Source organism: Salmo salar, chromosome ssa02 (assembly GCF_905237065.1).
Source record: "Salmo salar chromosome ssa02, Ssal_v3.1, whole genome shotgun sequence".
Classification (NCBI taxonomy): Eukaryota; Metazoa; Chordata; class Actinopteri; order Salmoniformes; family Salmonidae; genus Salmo; species Salmo salar.
In genome coordinates this window covers 23,348,781-23,357,022 of record NC_059443.1, presented here as the reverse complement: position 1 = coordinate 23,357,022, position 8,242 = coordinate 23,348,781, and positions in this window count along the sequence as shown.

Below are 8,242 nucleotides of genomic sequence, written 5' to 3'. Positions count from 1 at the left end.
TTGTGAAAACTCTTCAAATTACAATGTTTGAATTATAAAGTCGCCATTTAACTTTTAATAACATAACAAAAACAACATTCATTTTCATATTCCATCTACGTATCATCAGTACTATCATTTTGGCTGACGAAACATATTGTCCCAAAGTCCATTTAGTGCATGTTACTGGTTAGAGATAGGTTCTCCATAATGAGAGGACAAAGGGATTTTGTCTGCTGCCTTAAGATTTACAATGGGCGGGAGGTGTCATAAAACCCCCTACCTCATACCTGTTGATCTCTCCCCCGGTGGTGGGTGTGAGTTTGAATTTGAGTTTATTTTTATTTTTACAGGGACAGTGCACATTAATCAACGTTTTAGTAAAAGTGACGGTTTTAGCCAACCAGCTAATTTTCAGCCCCAGTCCCTGGGCAGGTTATTAAAAACAATTTAAATACAGACAATCAATGAGCAGTGAGCACACGCAGAGCAACATAGGACCAGCAAGACATAGCATGCAGAAAGAGCAACATAGCACAAAACGCCAGAAAGCTAAAACCATAAAAGCAACAAAGTGTTTCCACACCTCACAAGCTACAGACAACAGACAACATGGAAAGCGACAATACACAGCTAGGGATTATGTTCACAAATCTGATTGACATTTAGCCATGTCTTCATGTTTTCTGTGGAAGTGTGATAGGTGGTGCAGTTATGTGTGTCTGATTGCAGGGTATTCCAGACATGGGAAGCACTCACAGAGAAAGCAGATTGACTAAAGTTGCTTTTCCTTAAGGGAACTATACAGTCACCTCTCATGGCAGACCTTGTGGATCTGCTGCCATATGTTTGGGTTTTATTTAACAAAAGTACTTAGTAGCGGGGGAGCCAGGCCATTTAGGATCTTGAATACAAGACATGCATCGGTGTATCGCACAAGATTTTCCCAACTGAGGAGCTCATACTTTCTGAGGATGTAACAGTGACGATGACTATTGGGCTTCCTATCAAGCACTTTGAGAGCCTGTTTGTAGACAGACTGAATGGGTTTTAATGTTGTACAGAAAGCTTGGGCCCAACTAGTCAAGCAGTATGTTAAGTGGGGGGGTATCATAGATTTGAAGTACAGTTTTGCTACTTCTGTAGTCAAACAATTTCATATAAATCGGAAATTACCTAGGTTGAATTTGGTTATTTGAATTACCTTTACACCTACTTTTTAAAAGAGAGGTTGGAATCAAATATGATTCCAAGGTACTTAAAATCAGATACCACCTGGAGCTTCTCCCATGACACATAGACATCTGGCTCAGTAGCATCTGTTGCCCTCTTTGTGAAGAACATGCAGACAGTTTTTTTCACATTGAGATGCAAACACGAGTCATTGAGCCACTTTATGACCTGGACCATTACAGTAGTGAGTTATTGTGCAGCTTGTTGTTTGCTCTTTGCATGCACATATATCACTGTATCATCTGCATCCATTTGAACTTCAGACCCAGTACAGACAGAAGGCAGATCATTAATGTACAGGCTGAACAGGAGGGGCCCCAGTATTGACCCATGGGGCACGCCCACATCATAGCTAAGAGTGGGCGACAGCTCATTGCTCACTTTGACACACTGAGTTTCATCCATCTAAAGGCATTGGGGGAAAAGTTGAACTTCAAAATTTTTTGATAAGAACCTCATGGTTAACAGTATCAAAAGCCTTCCTTAGGTCCAGAAACACAGCTCCAACAACGCCCCCTTTGTCCATCTTGAACTTCACATTTTCCAGAAAAAAGCAGTTGGCCGTTTCTGTGGAGTGTTTTGCTCTGAAACCAAACTGCATGGAGTGTAATGTGAATGGCCTGTTGTTGAGGTGGGCAATCAGTTGCTCTGCTACACACTTTTCAACAACCTTCGACACCACAGGTAGTATACTAATGGGCCTGTAGTTACTCACGTCAGCAGGGTCACCCGATTTAAAGATGGCCGTTATTATGGCCGACTTCCATACCCTTGGAAACACCCCCTGACCAATAGATGTGTTGGTGACCTTAGTAATGGGGCCAATGAGTGACTCTGTAGTTTTTAAGAAAGGTATAGTCCAGCCCAAACACATCTTTGGCTTTAGAGTTCTTTAGTGAGCTAATCACCTTGTTCACCTCTGACTCAGAAATCTCCCTTATGATGAAGACAGGCTGAACGTCATTCACTAGCACTGAGCCCAATAAACCAGTGGAGGGGTTCTGTGTCAGTACCCCGACAGAGTCAATAAAGTAGGAATTGAAGGCTATTGCTATTTCGACTGCATCCTGTGTTAGATTCTTATTCACCATGATTTCTATTCTTTTTGCAGTGTTACTATGGTCTTTCCCTGTTAACTTTTTTAGATTCTCCCAGATCAATTTAGAATTTCCCTTTGCTTCACCAATTATGTTAATAAAAAAGTTTGTCTTAGCCTGTCTGATTTCTTTCATCACCTTATTTCTCAACATGGTAAACCTACGTCTGTCATGCTCTAATTTGGAGTTCAGGGCTGTTTTTAGAGCGTAATCTCATTATTTAATCTATTTCCAGATTTCTCCATTGAGCCAAGGAAGAGTGCTCTTTTGGCCAGGTTTGGATTTGATTTTCTTTTGGAAGCCATTTATTGTAGTCTGGATTGTGAAAAGAAAAACCTGACTACTTTCACATCTGTATAGGACAAGAGAGAGGACAAGAGATCATTCCAGTTAATTCCCTTAATTGCGTTTTCAAAATAATTGAATTCACTCTTAGGTATTCTTAGTTGATCCGGCTTTCTAACAGTAGAGAGGTTAAACCTGCTCTTAGAAAGCTTTCTGGCTATGTGTCAGATTATGATCTTCCATATTGAATGATTTAGTCACGCTCTCTGGTTTATTACTGAACACCAAATCAGTCTGTGTTTTAGAGCAACAAGTCACCCTGGTTGGCCATTTAACTAGCTGTGTAAGGTCAAAGGCATTAGTGATCCGTTTGAGGGTTTTTCCTACAAGACTTGTCTTCTTAATTAATCTTAAAATCTCCCATTAAGATGACCTCTGTGGTGGCTAATTTCTGCATTACCAAATGAGGAGAGTTACAAACTTCACACACCAGTCAGAGTTATACTTAAACTACATCTTTGATAATAAGAGCTTTGCAAAAGCACTTGACTTTCAATGATGCGCTATCTCCAATGAACAATTGAAAGTGACAACATAAAAGTACAAAGATCTATTATAGCCAAGATACACCCCTCTCAACGTACATGACAAACCACAGATCTTAGGAACAGTTCACAAAGGGACTTTATATTTGAGAAAGGAGTATCTCTTAGCCAGATAACATTCGCTATAAATTATCGTTCAGTTTGGTCCCTATGACGAGGTTCTAATCTCGTTCCTGGTACTTCATAGTACAAAAACACCAACTCATCCAATGGCATATATCAATTGTCAACTCTAGTTACTCCCATCTCAAGTAAACCCCCTCTTGATCCCACTCCTGGACAAGCTCACTGAGGGGAGTGACTTGCGCACAGACATTGTGGAGACAAATAATTGTTTCCCCATTAATCACGCGATCCCTTCACATGATTTAAGAATAGGTAAAGACACATTCACATATGAAGACAATGTTCCATTCTGTCCTCTTCCCTTTCTGATATTCTGCATTGCACCAGGGATATGTGAAAGACAAGCCTGACCTCTCCCCTCTCTGGGCCCCAAGTGACTGAGCCCTAGCAAAGGGAAAAGTGCCACTGCCAACACCAGAGTCCAAAGGGATACATTCTAATGACAAGTATCTCACATAAGCATATTATGCAAATAAAACATCTTAATTATCTATGTTACCCAACTAATTCTGATTCATCCACCACACCTCTTTCCCAAAATCAAATTTCCTAAGCATGTTATTAAACTGATCAAAAAACACACTTTTGGTGGAAGGTAGTCTATACATTCCAATAAGGGTAAAATACATTTGGGGAGACAGTGTAACATTCAGGCCAATACATTCTAGTTCATTATCACATGACCACTCAATTTGTTTACATCGGATATGTTCTTTAATGTAAATCATCAGACCCCCTCCTCTTCCTTCAATCATGTCTCTCCTGAAAACAATGTAGCCAGGCACAATCAAAGCAGCATATGGAGAGTTTTTATGGAGCCATGTCTCTGAAAGGCGAGAAAATGTTGAATTTGATCACATTTTGGAATGACACTATGAATGTTCAAGTTCCCCCCTAGTAGTCCCTAGGGCTTAGCTCGTGGGTCCCAGATGACTCGAGAGTGATTGACACATTGAACATTTTTACATTTTCTGTGTTTTCTGACAGCTGGGTTTAGGCCATTTTGTTTTGTTTTGATTAGGGGCCATTCGGTAGTGCAATGAACAATCCCTCCCGCTTGCACTGGATGTGGGGAACTAATTAAAACAGCTTACGTACCAGAAGCAGAGTCAGGGATCGCATATAGCAACTTGGATATGTTTGAAGAGTCAAATTCCATCTTGGAGCCGGGTGAGTCGAGAGAAACCATGGGACCATAGCACTCACCCACTTCCGCAGCGGCGACGATCAGTGGATGAGGCCATCCACTGCTTTCCACTCCAGTGAGTATCGCCGGCTCGGTGATGTTAGGCCCAGGATTGAGTTGCACATCCCCGGAGAGCAGGATGGTAGTGAACAGGTAGTTTAACAGTTTCTGATAAATATTGGACTTGTGTTTGTTGCGCCAAAGCGGTTCAGTGGAATAAGGAGCGAGGTAGACTTGGCCATTATTCAGAACATTATGGTATGCTGTGTACTGTCCGCTCCCGTGGAACGGTGAACCAATGTGTTTGGTGTTGATATTCTCCGGCAGTAGATTGATTGTGTCATCCCAGCAAAGACACACTGAGATTATCAGTAGAGCAGCTACATAACTGACAATAATGGCAGTGTACTGGAGATAAAACACATAATTGCTCTCTAAATCTTTGCATGAGTTACTTAGCTGGGGTCAGCTATGTCTGTAGGATTATGGTCCACGGTAACCTGACCCGAACAGGCCAGTCATGACACTGCCTTATACAAAAAAATCAAAGAACAACTTGAGAGTGAATTGTCAGAAACCCGGTCTGTTGCTCTAACAACAGACAGTTGGACATCTAGAGCTACAGAGAGCTACCTTACTGTAACGGCTCATTTCATTACAGCAGAGTGGGAGATAAAAAGCCATGTCCTTCAAACATGTCCCCTTGAGAGTAGTCACACCAGTGTAAACTTGGGGGAAGAGCTAAGGGAAGTAGTTGCAGTGTGGAAGTTGGAGAGGGATAATGTAACGATTCCTGTGACCACTGACAACGCTAGAAATATTGTAAATGCAGTTGCACTAGCTGGATTGGGGCCACAGATCTAGCATCTCAAAAAGCAATGTCAGTGAATCCAATCTCTCGCCTCCTGGCAAAGATCAGGAAGGTGGTATCCTTCTTTCATAAAAGCACAACTGCTGCACATGTTTTCAAGACAAAACAGGAGATGCTGGACCTGCCAAATCACAAACTAATCGAAGATATCCCTACTAGATGGAATTCAAGCCATGACATGGTTGAGAGATACCTTGAGCAGAAAGTTGCAGTGTATTCTACACTGACTGATCAAGCTGTGAGGAAGAATGTCAAAGATATTGTGACTTTGTCTGAAAATGACATAAGACTAGCAGAGGAAGTTATCAAAGTGTGCAAACCTCTCAAAACAGTCACAGCACTGATATGCACTGAGAGCATTCCATCAGTTTCTATGGTCTTGCCTATGAAAACAATGATCCTGAAATCAATGGTGGCATCTGATGAAGATGAACCCGCAGTAAGGGATGTCAAGACTGCTATCAGAGTTAACCTGGAGCCTAGATATGCTGACCCTGGTGTCCAAGACTTCTTACACAAGAGCACCGCTTTAGACCACCGGTTCAAGTCCCTGCTGCACCTGGATGCTGCTGCTCGTCTGAGTCTACAATGAACTCACAGCAGAGATTGTGAACAATATACAACAGGTATTGTATTTATTTATTTTGTTAATGTGACATTTATTATTTTATTAATACGTGATTTAACAAGTAATTATAAAGTAATAATTGTAATTGTCATAATCGTGTCTGATAGATATTTCTAACAACAAATCATATTTTTAACTTCTCCAGGGTAGGGGGCAGTATTTTGACGTCCAGATGAAAGGCGTGCCCGTAGTAAACTGCCTGCTACTCAGGCTCAGAAGGTCGGATATGCATATTATTAGTAGATTTGGATAGAAAACACTGAAGTTTCTAAAACTGTTTGAATGATGTCTGTGAGTATAACAGAACTCATATGGCAGGCAAAAACCTGAGAAAAATCCAACCAGGAAGTGTGGAAATCTGAGGTTTGTAGTTTTTCAAGTGATTGCCTATACAGTATACAGTGACTTAGGGTTCATTTTGCACTTCCTAAGGCTTCCACTAGATGTCAACAGTCTTTAGAACCTTGTTTCATGATTGTACTGTTACTGGGGAGAGAATAAGAGCTGACTCAACAAGTGGACTGCCTGAGGCCAATGAGTTGTTTACTGCGCAGTCACACAGGCGCGCCGTTCCTTCTTTTTCCTCTGTAATGAATACGCTATTGTCCGGTTGGAATATTATCGAATATTTATGATAAAAAGACCTTAAGGATTGATTGTAAACATCGTTTGACATGTTTCTACGAATGGTAATGGAACTTTTTGACTTTTCGTCTAGGGTTTTGCTCTCGCGCATTGTGCCTTTGGAATAGTGATCTGAACGCGCGAACAAAATTGAGGTATTTGGACATAAATATGGAGTTTATCGAACAAAACTAAAATTTCTTGTGGAAGTGGGAGTCCTGGGAGTGCATTCCGACAAAGAGCAGCAAAGGTAAGTGAAGATTTATAATACTATTTCTGAGTTTTGTTGACTCCAGAACTTGGCGGGTAACTGTATAGCTTGCTTTGATGGCTGAGCTCTGTACTCAGAATATTGAACAATGTGCTTTTGCCATAAAGCTATTTTGAAATCTGACACAGCGGTTGCATTAAGGAGAAGTGTATCTATAATTCTTTCAATAACTGTTGTAAATTTTATCAATGTTTATGTGAGTATTTTTGTAAATTGATGTGCTCATTCAGTTTTGGATGCAAAACATTTTCTGAACATCACGGGCCAATGTAAAATGGGGTTTTTGGATATAAATATGAACTTTATCAAACAAAACATACATGTATTGTGTAACATTGAGTCCTGGGAGTGTCATCTGATGAAGATCATCAAAGGTTAGTGATTAATTTTAGCTGTATTTCTGGTTTTTGTGACGCCTCTCCTTGCTTGGAAAATGGCTGTGTGGTTTTTCTTGTCTCAGCGCTGTCCTAACATAATCTAATGTTATGCTTTCGCCATAAAGCCTTTTTGAAATCGGACAATGTGGTTAGATTAACCTGTTAGGGCTAGGGGGCAGTATTGACACGGCTGGATAAAAAAACATACCCGATTTAATCTGGTTACCACTCCTACCCAGTAACTAGAATATGCATATACTTATTACATATGGATAGAAAACACCCTAAATTTTCTAAAACTGTTTGAATGGTGTCTGTGAGTATAACAGAACTCATTTGGCAGGTAAAACCCTGAGACATTTTCTGACAGGAAGTGGATACCTGATGTGTTGTATTGCCTTTAAACCTATCCCATTGAAAAACACAGGGGCTGAGGAATATTTTGGCACTTCCTATTGCTTCCACTAGATGTCACCAGCCTTTACAAAGTGTTTTGAGTCTTCTGGAGGGAGATCTGACCGAACAAGAGCCATGGAACGATGATGTCCCATTAGACACCTGGCGCGCGAGTTCATGTTGGGTACCCTCGTTCCAATACGTTATAAAAGAGTATGCATTCGTCCACCTTGAATATTATTCATGTTCTGGTTAAAAAGGCCCTAATGATTTATGCTATACAACGTTTGACATGTTTGAACGAACGTAAATATATTTTTTCCCCTCGTTCATGACGAGAAGTCCGGCTGGCTTAGATCATGTGCTAACAAGACGGAGATTTTTGGACATAAATGATGAGCTTTTTTGAACAAAACTACATTCGTTATGGACCTGTGATACCTGGAAGTGACATCTGATGAAGAGAATCAAAGGTAATGGATTATTTACATAGTATTTTCGATTTTAGATCTCCCCAACATGACGTCTAGTCTGTATCGCAACGCCGTATTTTTCTGGGCGCAG